This window comes from Lissotriton vulgaris, chromosome 7, assembly GCF_964263255.1.
Source record: "Lissotriton vulgaris chromosome 7, aLisVul1.2, whole genome shotgun sequence".
In the NCBI taxonomy this organism is placed as follows: domain Eukaryota; kingdom Metazoa; phylum Chordata; class Amphibia; order Caudata; family Salamandridae; genus Lissotriton; species Lissotriton vulgaris.
Window position 1 is genome coordinate 1,259,456,028 of NC_141695.1, and position 13,680 is coordinate 1,259,469,707.

The window sequence follows — 13,680 nt, forward strand, 5'->3', positions numbered from 1 at the left end:
AGCAGCGATGAGGTTAAATGGAATAGCACTGGAAAGGGTTTCTGTGTTTGACTATCTGGGCGTCACCCTTACGGAAGACATGGAGTGGGCGTCCCAGATAGCCAAAGCCAAGCTTAAGTTAGCCCAGACCTCCGGGGGCATAGCTAAGATGGCAAGGGAATCAACAACTAAACCCATTGGCCCGCAATTGAGATGTATAGGGCACAAGCGAGGGAAGCCAAGTTGTATGTGGCGGAACTTTGGGGGCACTGTTCTCCCGCTCCTCTAACAGCAGTGGAGAATAGTGTCTTCAGGCACATTTATGGCCTTCCAGCTAGCACTCCGTGAATCCCCTTGCAGTTAGACCTTGGCATTGCCCCGATTCAAGATGAGGTCGATCTAAGACCCTTAATCTTTTGGCGCAGGCTGTGGGTGACCCCTGAACTAGTGGCATTTCAAGCAGAAACCAAAAAGTTATTATCCTACCCTGGGCTATTGAAAAAAAGTACCTTAGTTTGCGCATGTAAAGCATGAATGTGAAAGGTTAGGCAAACCAACTCTCTGGAGTAATCCAGCGGAAACTAGCCATCTGGTTCCTCGAGCTGTATTACCGAGGATCTATTGGACCCAAAAGCATGAGGCGATCCTGTCAAACTCGAAATTAGGTGCCTCAACAAAACAGTTTTTTACTGTTAAGGAGAACTATAAAGTTGAATCCTTCCTGGACAATATTTTACCACAAATAGCAAGGAAGTTATATGTGCAGTTCAGATATAGCACCCTATCCTTGCGGGCTTTTACCACGTAATGGGCTGGGCAATCTGAACCCGGGTGCCCAGCGTGCAATAATCAAGAGGAGTCTGAACTTCATGTTTTATTTTTCTGCCCTGGGTACCAAGCAGCAAGGCGGTGTTGGCTTATACAACTCTGCCGGAACTTGGGGTTTGTGCACTGTAGGGAGGCTTTTAGAGTTCTAAAGTATGACACCTCCAAGCCCATTGTTTTTGCTGTTTCTCGATTTTTAAATACAATGTGGCGAAGGAGATGGGTTTTCCTTGACAAGGAAAAACAACAAAAAATAGCCAATTCGTCTGCACTATTATTAGAAATGCCTGGCATGTGATCATTACATTGCTTGATAATGGGATACAGCTTTTTAAAGTTTTTATATTGAATGTGTTTTTTAATATAATCTTGCAGTTTTAAATATTTATGAAATATTGCTGCTATCTCGTGTGCATTGAGCATACTTACACTAAATGAATTGATTTGCTCCTGGTATTCATGTCTATGCACCGTGTTTTTTCCCCTCCCTTCTGCTATGTCCATATTGTATTGTCCCAGTGAATTTTCTATTTTCTCATGTCTTGGCAACCATTTTCTCTTGAATTTGATGTCTTTGTATTGTTTGGGTCGCCAATTTTTATACTGTTTGTTCTTTTGTTCTTCTATATTTTTATGGTCCTAGTGACCGAAATAAAGGCTTTTGAACTGAACATAAAATAACGTATGGGTAGGTATCAACAAAGTTGGTGTTTCCGCCTCTTGTTTTATGGTGACATCATGGCTCGAGCTTCACTCCGGCCATGGGGTACTAACATAGAACTAGAGCACTAACTCTGCCCTAAGAATAGCCCATCATTGGGCACCATACTGCTGTACCACACAGCCTTGGAATCCTTCCTTTTTAATGCTACAAGCAGAGTTGAAGGCAGAAAATGTTCCTTTCTTGCTCTGGTACCAGTTATACCAGTTGGGTGGTACTGTATATCATTGTTTATGCTTCCTGGTGTTATTTATAGGTGTTACCTTGTTTTGAAGCCTGTAAAAAATCAAACATGCTACATTGCTATTAACAATTGCATTGGTGTAGTTTGGTTACAGAAGGCACACACAGGAAGCGTTGTGGTTTGAAGAAATAGCTGTTTTGTAACTTCAACTTGCCTATATGATGTAGAAAGTTGACAGTGGTATTAAATATTATGTAATTTAGAGTACAGTGTGACAAGTATGCCTTCAATTTTTTTCTATCCAGAGAAGTTCTTTGCACGTGAGGTTCTAGGCCAACCCCACACTAGATTGTTGTTGTTGTGAATATGTATCAGTATTTATGCTTAAGGCTATATCTTTATTCACAGTGCTATTCTCACTTTTTAGCTGGGGGGTGTGGCTTGCCAGGGATGGTGGTGGACTTTCATGGCTAACAGTGGCGGATCCTCTGCTATAGCGGAAGAGCATCACCCCACTGCTTTCGGGCAGTGGAAAGGAAATATAAAATGATAATAACTTTAAGTTATTATCATTTTATGTTTCCTTTGCAGGCAGGGGTGGCGGGCTGCTGTGCTCATGGAGTGGTGAAGGAGTGGTTTGCCCACTCCTAAGTGGGCCGCCCAAACCAGTCATGCGCACTTTCTACATTCTCCATGCAGGCTGCATTAGAGCCTGCGTGGAGAACAAGCCCAGGCCCCCATTCCCTGGTTGAGCGTTGAACCAGGTCGCTCAAAACCAATCACAATGCTGCAATGTAGCATTGTGATTAGTCAGGGGAGCCTGGCTGTTCCTGGCTTCCTGTTCCACGATGAGAGCAGGAGCAAGGAGCAGAGACGCGGTACCCAGCACCGGCGGCAATGTAAGTGTGTCATTTTTGAATTTTCTTTTCCATTGTTAAAATTCGAGGTTCTCCCCATGCCCGCCCTTCCCCAACACAACCCCCGTGCCCACCCCGCCACCCACAAGTCATGTCGGCCACCACTGATGACTGAGCTTTTGAGGCAACATGATAGGCCTGGACCATTATTCCTAAGTGATACACACCATAGGCAGCTCCTATCCCAGCTGGGATTGTTCTGGTGGTGAGTGGCAAATCCGAGGAGAAGTGTGGCTCAGGGGTTAGAGGCGGCAGACCCTGAAGCTGAGATCGGCCCTGGACCAGGGTTCAATTCCCCGCCTCGGCGGGTCTTGGGCTCAAAAATTCCACGGACTCGATAATTCTCGCTCCGGTGCCTTCTCGACTCACGGGTTCACACTCTGCGACTCTGGGCAATAGCTTGCTTAATCTCCACAACGGCCCCTCGCGGCGGGATGCCTGGCTTTCACCTTGTGGATACCCTGCCGGGGTTATCTCACAGGGGAATACCAGGACAGGTTCCCTAAGCAAGCGCCGGGAAACCCTTTGTGGGTAGCTGTGCGCTATATAAGCTCAAATACATTTACATTTACATTTACATCCGTGGAGTGATTTGCGGTGATGTGTACCTTCTGCTTTGTCAGGTTGAGATGCTTGACTCTGCAGTGAATGATTGGGTACAAGACAGCACCCCAGGATGGATGAGGCTGTGGCCTGAAAGCAGTGCAGTGAAATGGCGGAGCGAGCCTGGGGCCTTAGATAGTGCCCACTGCAACTCTTCTACCACTCGACCTGAAGGGTAAGGGAGTGCCAAGAGTTACAGCTGGGAGAAAAGGGGATGGATGACCCTTGTGAGCAGGGAATGAATTAGTGCTCAGCTGGTTTGTGGTGGAGCTTCAACGTGGGCCAAGGTGCAGCTCACAAGACAAGTGAGTGTTACTGAGCCTGGGGTGCTGCGGGGTGCTGGGCTGCCCTGGATGGCTTGGACAGCTGCCCTTCCTCATTTGACTATGCAGCCCTTTAGCACCAATCTCTGGTTGTCTGCTGTGAGGCTGTACTAGACTAGTGTATGTCTGTGACAGGAGAGTTTTGAGTGGAAGTAACATTACTAACTGAGTGGTCTGTCACCTGGGGTATGAGACCTGGCTCATACTGCGCTGCCTAAAACCCAGAATTTTCTTTACAGCTAGAGGATATCCTTGTGGACTGAGGGGAGAGTGTTGTGTTAGTTCCTTCGAACACCCTCTCCCACTTTCTGACCTCTCCCCTTCAGCCCTTCCTGGTCGCCGCTTGGTCACCTAAAGTGGGGAACACAGGAATGGCATACATCCTGAAACAGTCAACCATTGTCTGGGGTGATAAAGTGATGGGGCACACAAGAACAATTAAAACTGGGGCCTGGAGCCCAGCCCATGGTGATGCATCCAGCCTGCAACTCAGAATCGCAGAGAGCCATGACCAGATAGATAAGCTTGATGACATAATCACAGCCATCTGTGAGTCCAGCGAAGCTCTTGAACAAGAGATTGATGATGTGGCCTCAAATCTAGCCCTAGTGAGGATAGACTAGGATATTAATGAATGCTCACTATCAGAAATATAGCCCTGCATCAAAGAGTTGGGATCAGATATGGCAGACATATAGGCTTGAGTGAGGGGACTGGACCGGTACACAGAGAACTCAGAGAGCCAGTCTTGCTGCAAAAATGTTCGAATCCTAGAATTGCCAGAAAATGTAAAGGGTCAGAATATAATTCTCTTCTTTGAAACCTGGCTGAGGGATAAAGTGGAACTAAATCTTTCACAGTTTTATGTGGTGGAACATGCGCACACGTTTCAGCATGCCCCGGGCCCCATGAGTGCCTCCACGGCCCATAGTGGCTCAGCCACTGCACTATAGTCTCAAGACTGTGAATCTCAAGAACTGTAGGGAAGGTGGACCAGTAATGGTGGACAATCATAAAGTGTCCTTGTTTCCCAGTTAAACTGCAGTGTTCCGTCCTTGATGCATTCATTTCTGGAAATTAGGAAAGATTTGAGAATGCTTGAGCTGCAGTACTAAATCACATTTTTTGCCAGTCTGGAGGAGGCCTGGGAGTGGTTGTTGAAATGGCCTCCTGCCAATGGTGAGCTCCTCGATTGGCTGATGAAGGGTGTTACCCAGAACCCGGTCTCAGGATGCTTGTTTCCGGTTCAGGGAAGACCTGGCTTGGCAGTTCGGGATGGACTGCTCCCATTAGGCACAGGGTCAAGACTGATTTGCATATAGATGGGTCTGAACTGAGGTGGCGAAGTGAGCTAAAGAATGATGATGGATTCAACCCAGATCTGTGACTGGGGTTGAGTTGTCTGGAAAGTTTTAACGCTCCGTCCATCATCACCTTGTGTTTGCTAAGCTCCTCGATTCTCCAAAACTACAGAGAGCTCATCACCCATGGTGTGCCAGATTTTGTAGACTCTGAACAGGAACCAGACTATCTCTGGACCAAATTGAGTCTGCACAGCAGGAACTGTTGTACTTGACAGATAGAATGCTTTCATTGTGTTGTCCCACTTCTCGGTCTCTGAGGGATCTGAGTGAGAATATGAAACCATGATGGAATCTGGGTGCACCACCACTAGTGACTTCAATGACAGCCGATGACGTAATTGATTAAATTGTCTTTAGATATAAGGGCATGTTACAGAGAAGGATGGTTATTGGTTCAACCTTGTGGTTGTGAACTGGCACTGTTAGTACATTGAAACCCTGCTGGTGGTTGATTGTTATGGTCATGGAAGTTATGGGCAGGGATCCCCTGAGAGTTTTCATTTACACTTTTGTACAGCCTCCTGGGGTTCCGCTGGTTTTAGCCCATTCCCCCTTAGCAATATCTTCCAAAACCTGTATTGGTGGGATTGACATTGCTAGATTGTTTTTTTTCACTTTTTTCATGATGAGCGCAGAGGTTTGGAGACTAGGCTCAGGGGGTGGGTGGGAAGGATGTTCTAAACTGGAAAATGTATTCTCCCCATGGATAACCAAGGGTCGATGGGCTCTGGAGGTGTGGTCCTTTGGTAAATAGCCTCCAGTGCAACTCCATGGTGGGATGGTGGCTATTCCAACCTGAATCCAGTAAGCTCAATGGAATGGCCCTGGATGATAACTTGTACTTCTGTTTGCTTGATTAGGGCACCAGTATGCATTCTGCTTATGTGGAATCTTAGATGATTGGGCAGCATAATCAAAAGACTTAGGATATACTCATATACGCATGGGATAGATTTTGCATTTCTGCAGGAGACGCGCCTAGTTGGAGTGGAGGACGTGAAGTTAAAGAAAAGTTGGACACAGTAATTGTTTTGTACAAAGTTCTCTTCTTATTGCTGAAGACAATTTCATGTGGATCAACCTCAGGATTCTGTTTGTCATGGAGAAGAGCATTTCTGATTACCTAGGTAGATACACAATAGTGGGAAGGTCCAATGGTAAATCAGTGAGGCGTTTAAACATCTATGCCTCGAACAAGCAACTAGTGGAGTTCTTGGAGTATGTAATGCCTTGACTTCTGGGAGATTTGGATCTGCCTATGGTGTGGGGCGGTGACTTTAATTGTGTTGCCGACCTTCAGCTGGATATACCCTTCCCCCTACTAATGTGTGGTTAAGTAAGTGAAAGCTGTTTGATAGTTGGAGTGGGGAACACCCCAACACGAAAGAGTAGTCTTACTACTGCCACATGTATACTCTGCATACCAGAAGTTACCCTTTTTCTTTTCATTGTACTAAAGCAACCCTTTTTGGTTTGCACAGAATATTTAAGTTATTTTCAGATCACAATCAACTTAAAATGTCAATACAATGGGGTAAACAGATCCCCAACATACAAAACTGGTGACTTAAGGCATCATCACTACAGGACATGCCATACAGGGTAACCCTAGAGGAAGTGGTGATGCAGTTCTTTGAGGTTAAAAGGGATTCAGTGGAGGATCCATGCACTGCCTGGGAGGCAGGTAAGGCAACAGCATAAGGTGGTTTCATCTGGATGACATGGGAGTCAAGGTGGTACTTGACAGGTAGATTGCAGAACGGGAAGAAAAACTAAGAAAACTGGAATTGGCTGCAACTTCCTCCGTGTCCTGCCACTTGCTGTTGGCTGTGGGTTAGAGCGGATCATTAGGAATTAGTGTCTAAACTGGGTAAACAGCATTTCAAAACATGCATTGCCAGGAAGCACAGGGAGAAGAGTATTGGATGGCATGGATGCTAATAAGTATGGTTAGATTGGGAGCCATCACTGCCATCCCTTGGGTGCCCAGTGAATTTATACATACTCTAGAGGTAATTAATCAGACCTTCATGGAGTTTTATAGATGTATATATGCAGCGGCAAATCCTCCGCTCAATGTCTGTATGCCCGACTATATATGCTGGCTGATATACAGAGGCGGGTCTAAATAAGTTGACACCTGAACAGAGGAAGCAACTTGAATCCCCTATGTCTGAATGGGTGCTGAAGGCAGTCATCAAAGAACTAGCAAAGGGCAAAACACCGGGTAGTGACCGCTTGCTGCTACAATTCTATGCTACATATGCTTAAGTTCCTGGCTCCACATCTGCTGGACATGTACTAGGCGGTCAGAATATGGGGTCCCTTGCAATCTGCCTCCAGGGAAACACTAATAATTATGCTGTTGAAATCAAAAGTGGATCCTGTGGACATGAGCTCATATAAACCTTTGTCCATGCTGAACTTGGACTATAAAATGTTAGTTAAAATGCTGGTAAGGAGATGTCTTGGTCTCTGATGGCCATGGTTCACCTGTACCAAACAGGATTTGTTCATGGCCGGAGTACAGCGTCAAACGTGAGGAAACTCTATTACTTACTGAAGCACCCTTCATTGAGAGGAGCTTTGGCAGTGGCAGCCTCCTCAGACATGAAAAAAGCTTTTGATTCTCTAAGCTGGGACTGTTTCAAGTCTTGGAGGCCATGGAATTCGGGTGGTAGATATTGCCATAGATCAGAGTACAGCACACGGCCTCCACAGCCTGAGCTCATAATGGCAGAGTAATCTCTGATGTGTGGGAAAGGCACAGGGGAAAGTGGCAGGGATGCCCTCTGTCTCCCTTGCTTTTTTGGTCTCGCTGTCAGCTGTCATGCACAGGGTGGAAATGGACAGGGCAATAGCCCTACATCATTGTAGGGATTTAATGTCTCTGTACGCAGATGAAATTTGGGGCAGATCTCCGGGTTTTGGGTTAATAGGAGTAAGCCATGTGTGTTCCCTCTGCATGAGATTGTCCGAAATATTCAGCCCGTAGTTACTGCTGCATTCAGAGAGTAGGTTATTCAGATACCTTGGAATTCAGGTGCATCACAAGGAGGAAGAGATTGTGCGGGACAACATGGGCAGGAACAGATGGTGGCCAGCATCGGCAAGTCCATCTCGTTTAGGAACAAGCTCCCATTATCTGAAATGGGGAAAGTAGCCCTAGCTAAAATGATAATCCTACCCAGGATTGTGAATGTTTCCAGTAATGAGCTGATCATCATACCCAACTGCTTTTTTACTACGCTCCGGAAGACACCCACGGATCCTGCTAGTGTTTCCAGACTTGACCTACGCACGGTTACGGCGGGATAGACCTTTACACACGGTCCATACCTGGCACCCAGCTCCCTCATTCATACAGTACATGCGCTTGTTTGCATTCGCCATTTCCATTACTTTTCAAGGGACACACCACCGGTTTTAGGTCTCTACAACCCCACCATTGCTACCAATTCTTCACCACGCCTCCTAGTGGTAAGATCTGACATCCATAGTAGGCGCTTGCCTCTCCGTGCTTGTGACGCCATCTCACTATAGAGTCTGTTCGCTGGGTTCCTCTGACCCTTCAGCCGCTCTGGTTACTCCACCGGCTCATTGATCTCACCATTCTTCCAAACCGCCACATAACCCTGAAGAGTCACAGGACATTTCCCGCTTTGTGACGAAACACGTGTTGGCTGGTCTTTTCTTTGTTTTTTGCATTAATAAATCCTTCCAACTAATCTACTGGTTTCGACCAATTGAATACGAATACGAGACATTCTACTAGTATTTCCTATCCTCATCACGGGTCTTTTGCTTAATCATTCGGGTGGGTTCCCACGACCTACACATCTACAGGGGTTACAGGGTATTTCCCCTGACCTGGCAGCACCGTACTTACCTCTCTCACTGAACACATTACGCATATCAGCTTGAGCGCCAAGCTTCCTGTCTCACTAAAAACCCAACATCCAGACTGCTTTTTTACTACGTTCAAATCCCAACAGCGGGAATTAACCTGGGGGGGAGGGGGGAGTTGCAAAATTATGCTGTGAAAACTTCAATCCCCCATTGCTAAGGATGACCTGAATGTGCAGGGGAGAAAATGCCTATATACTTAATACTATATACTATCATTAAACAGCATCACAGCTGCAGTGGGTGACCTGATGGCATTACGCCGATGTGGTAAGTGAACTGGCTTGTATTTTTCGCTAGAATGCAGGTACCTGTTCCCCTTGTGTTGTGTTCTAAAGGCCTCATTTACAAGCCCTTTGTGCCCCCTGTATGTCACTTTTAACATGGGAAAAAGTGATGTACAGGCAGTGCAAGTGGCTTGTAAATAAGCCTCTGGGGGCCTCATTTATGAAAAGTGGTGCATCGCTGGGGAAATACAGCAATATGTCACTTTTCAGTGCGTCCTCCTTGCAACACCATGGATGCGCAGTATTTACACTAGGGTGCTCCATGTCGCAGGGAGTCTACAGATACGTTAGGAATCCTGACGTATCTGTTGGCGCAGTAGTGGTGCATTGCTGTAGTGTGTCAGAAACCTGACGCAACTCCAAGAATGTGTCATTACACATGGGCGAGTCGCATGTGAAAAGCCCCGCCTCAATCCTTATGCCTGCTTGAAACAGGCATAAGGATTTGATGCAGTCAAGTCGTAGAAGTGGTGCAGTGAAATCTCACAGATTTCACTGCTCTACCTCTATGAGGCTTTTTTATGTGGGAACGCCCACCCTGTATACATTATAGCTGAGGCAGGTATAATGTATCGCAGGCATTTGCAAAGTGACGCAGTTGCCTAGATGCATCGCTTTGTAAATAGGGTGCAGTATGGTGCATTGATTAAGCCATAATTCATAAAAAGTAAAGGAGGCCCCCTTATCTTTCAAATCTGGGACAGGGGAGTAGTATTGAGAAACAGGGAAGTCCCACTGGTTAACCACAAGGGTGGTTATGGTTATTCTGGTGGTGCCCAAAATCTTGTTATTTAACAATACCAATCACACAAAAATATTCAAAACGTTTTACAAAACTTATTCAACTAGACGTAAGCCAACCATTGTAGAAAAGATGTCAAATAACATTTATACCTATATAGCACACATGTTACTTATTTTTGGTCAAAGTTAGAGAAAAAAACAGGAGAATTGTTTTAAAAAAATATATCATTTGTGTGTTTATTCAAGATCACAAAATTATCGCAATGGTAACAGGTAGTTAATAAAAATAGATACAGTATATTGTACAATCAATTAAAACATGTAGGTTCAAAGCCATAAACAAAAACAATTTATACAATGTAAAGTTAAAAATGTTCGCAAGAACGGGGGTCGACGCGGCGTTTCTCCTAAACCGAAACGCCGCGTCGACCCCCGTTCTTGCGAACATTTTTAAATTTACATTGTATAAATTGTTTTTGTTTATGGCTTTGAACCTACATGTTTTAATTGATTGTACAATATACTGTATCTATTTTTATTAACTACCTGTTACCATTGCGATAATTTTGTGATCTTGAATAAACACACAAATGATATATTTTTTTTTTTAAACAATTCTCCTGTTTTTTTCTCTAACTTTGACCAAAAATAAGTAACATGTGTGCTATATAGGTATAAATGTTATTTGAGATCTTTTCTACAATGGTTGGCTTACGTCTAGTTGAATAAGTTTTGTAAAACGTTTTGAATATTTTTGTGTGATTGGTATTGCTAAATAACAAGATTCTGGGCACCACCAGAATAACCATAACCACCCTTGTGGTTAACCAGTGGGACTTCCCTGTTTCTCAGCATTGATTAAGCCGCCACAGCATCACAAAAAGGTGAAGCAACAGTGGCATAAGCCCTTCATAAATAAGGGCCTGAATCTTTTAATCAGCTGCTGGTGGCCCTCTTGGGAAACGCCCGGTGCCCGCTATGGCCAGTCCAGCCCTACTGCTAAGGGAAGTGTGACATTGCTGAAGGTTGTGCTAGCGACGGGCTAAGATGCCTCCAGTGCATTTGCCTGCTCCCCCACTGTGGTGGTATCCCGATTTTACTCACATAGCAACTAAGGCACATGGGTGGCACAGTGGCGAGAAGCAGGACTGGATCCTGTAGGTGCACTGTTTGAGGGTCACTGGCTTAGATCGTTCGAGGAATTATGGGGATCTGAGGGTTCATTTTTGGTGTAAAGAGCGGTTTCCTGCGCAATTAAAGCTTTGGGGAAGTGTGGTAATGATGACCCTTTCATGCACACAGCCTTGCAGGAGTTATTCATGCATAGAAGGGGTCGGAGGCTCACATCAATGTTCTGCTCCACTAGTGAAAAAACTAAAACAAGCCTAGCAACATTAAAAGAAAGGTGGGAAACAGATATGTGCACACTGCATGGGCTGGGGATGGGTGAAAATCCTTTCAAACCTGGCAGTGGTATCTAGGAATGAGAAAAATCTAATTATTCAGTATAATGTCCTTAATGGAGCATACCTAACCCTACATAGGCTGCATAAGATCTCCCAAGAAGTGAGAGGGGCATGTCCTAGGTCCAGACATGGGAAAGCTGACTCGCTTCTTACTGCATATGATCTGGAAGTTGTTGCACTGAATCCCAGCTGGCAGGAGGTCACAGATGTCCTGTATGAAGTCACTGGGAGAACTGGGTTGCTGCACGCAAGAAGATGTCTTCTGGGACTTGGGAGCAGATCTAAAAATACTAGGCTGGAATCCAGATGCATAGATCTGGGTATACTGTTGGTATTACGCCAGATAGCTATGGCCTGGAAATCGTCCAGCTCAACTCGACTAACAGAGTAAAATGGAAGGACGCGGAGGGGGACTTCAAGATATCTATGCCAAAGTGATCGACGAAACCTCTAGATGAGGCAGCATGGGACGTTTCTATTACTGCAGTTGCTAAATAAATATGATGAACTACATCCTTAAGAATACACATATGTTGTTAAAATTGCATTGCCTCCTGTTCTTCCGATTGTGAAGTATGAAGCTAGGGGAGTGGGGACACATTCTGAATGTGGGACTTAAGGCCTGATTTATATTTTAGAAATCCAGCCATCCTCAGCTTGGGCAATAGACAAAATTGCTCTGTCGCCCTGGCAAAGGTCCAGATGACTAAAGATATAAATGTCCGTTGGGCCAGCTGTCATTTAATTCATTGAAAGGAACTGATACAAAGGTGTCCATATTAATGCATTGTTACTTACCTGTACAGTTCCATCAAACATGACGGAGTTTTATGGCAAGTTATTTTTTATTTTTTATTTTTAAAAACAAAACCCTAAAGCAGGCTTTTGTTTTTGAAAGTAAAAAAAAAACTATACCCCTCTCCATGGGAGTTATCGCCTATGGCGAGGGGGGTATTAGACAGTTTTCACTGACCCTTACAGTGAGGGTTTCCCTGGTGGTGATGGACAGTGAAAACTAACCAGTATGTTTGCTCATCTAAATTAAGGTGGGCGGACACAGAGGTCAACCTCAGATGGCCCTTATTCCGTCAGAGGAATCGGGGGCATCACCATGGAGGAGACATAGTAGTCTCCACCATGGTTACACTAAAGGTCCACCAACATTTTAATCAGGCAGGCAGACTATTATGTAGGCGATACTCCATCACCATTGTGACAGACTATCCTTATATACTTATGGCCAACATATAAATCAGCCCCTAATTATGTTTCTTGGTAATGAGTTGTTCTTATGCAAGTTAAATGCTGATGTGGTGGGAAAGATAAATTAATCATGTCTTGTATTGTTAATTGTAAGAAACCTGAATAAAAACATTTAAAAAAACGAAAAAATAAAGTCAACAACAACAAACTTTATTAGATTTTTTCAGATAAAACCATAAAAGTCTTGCAAACATCAATAACACTCCAAGTAAATACAGAATGTCCCAACGAGCTGACCTTAATAAAATTATTACAGTGAGGTTATAAAAGGAAAGAGAAGCACCTTGTGGTGTCCTTTAAAGAAGAAGTAGATCTCCACACAGGTAGGTGAGCGTCAGGTTCACTTGTATTCACCCCAGCCATCAACTGCAACTTTTACAGAATAACTGTCACTAAAAGAACATTGCTACAACAGAGTATTCCATTAAGATTAGGAACTCCATTACATAGTGATGTTCTAATAAGAACAAACAAGAGCAATATAATTTAGTTAGTGAAGTACCATGTCACACATCTTCCTCTTTTACACAAATAAAATAAAGAAGAAAAAGAACTAAAGTAAAATAAAGAAAAGAAACTTAGCAAACATAATCCTTCATATTCAGAGGTTGTCTACGATTTCTCTGACTCGTACCTCTAGTATCAGCTGGTAGAAAACTAGAACTTTAGGAAATTGATTCATATTGATTCTTAGATGATTTAAGATGAGATTCAACTAGTTGATGAATGGGACTTACCACCACTACCCTGCTTTTAGTCCATATTCTTCCATCACCAGTTTTTACAGCATTCTTAAAGATTTTTGTAACACGTCTTTCATCAGTATATTTAGACCATGGCTTACATCCAACAGGTGACTTAATTTTTACATAGTCACCAACTTTTACATTATTGGTTTGAACACATTTATTCTTGTCAAAATATATTTTTCTCTTCAACTGCTTTTCCAACTCTTTGTTTCGCCAATGGTTTACTTTATTGTCAATCAAACCTTTGTTTAAACCCATCCAACCTGGACAAAGTTTAGAGTTTGATGCTCTACCCTTAAATAATTCAAATGGAGATCTTCCTGTGGTTGAACGAGGAGACTATCGATAA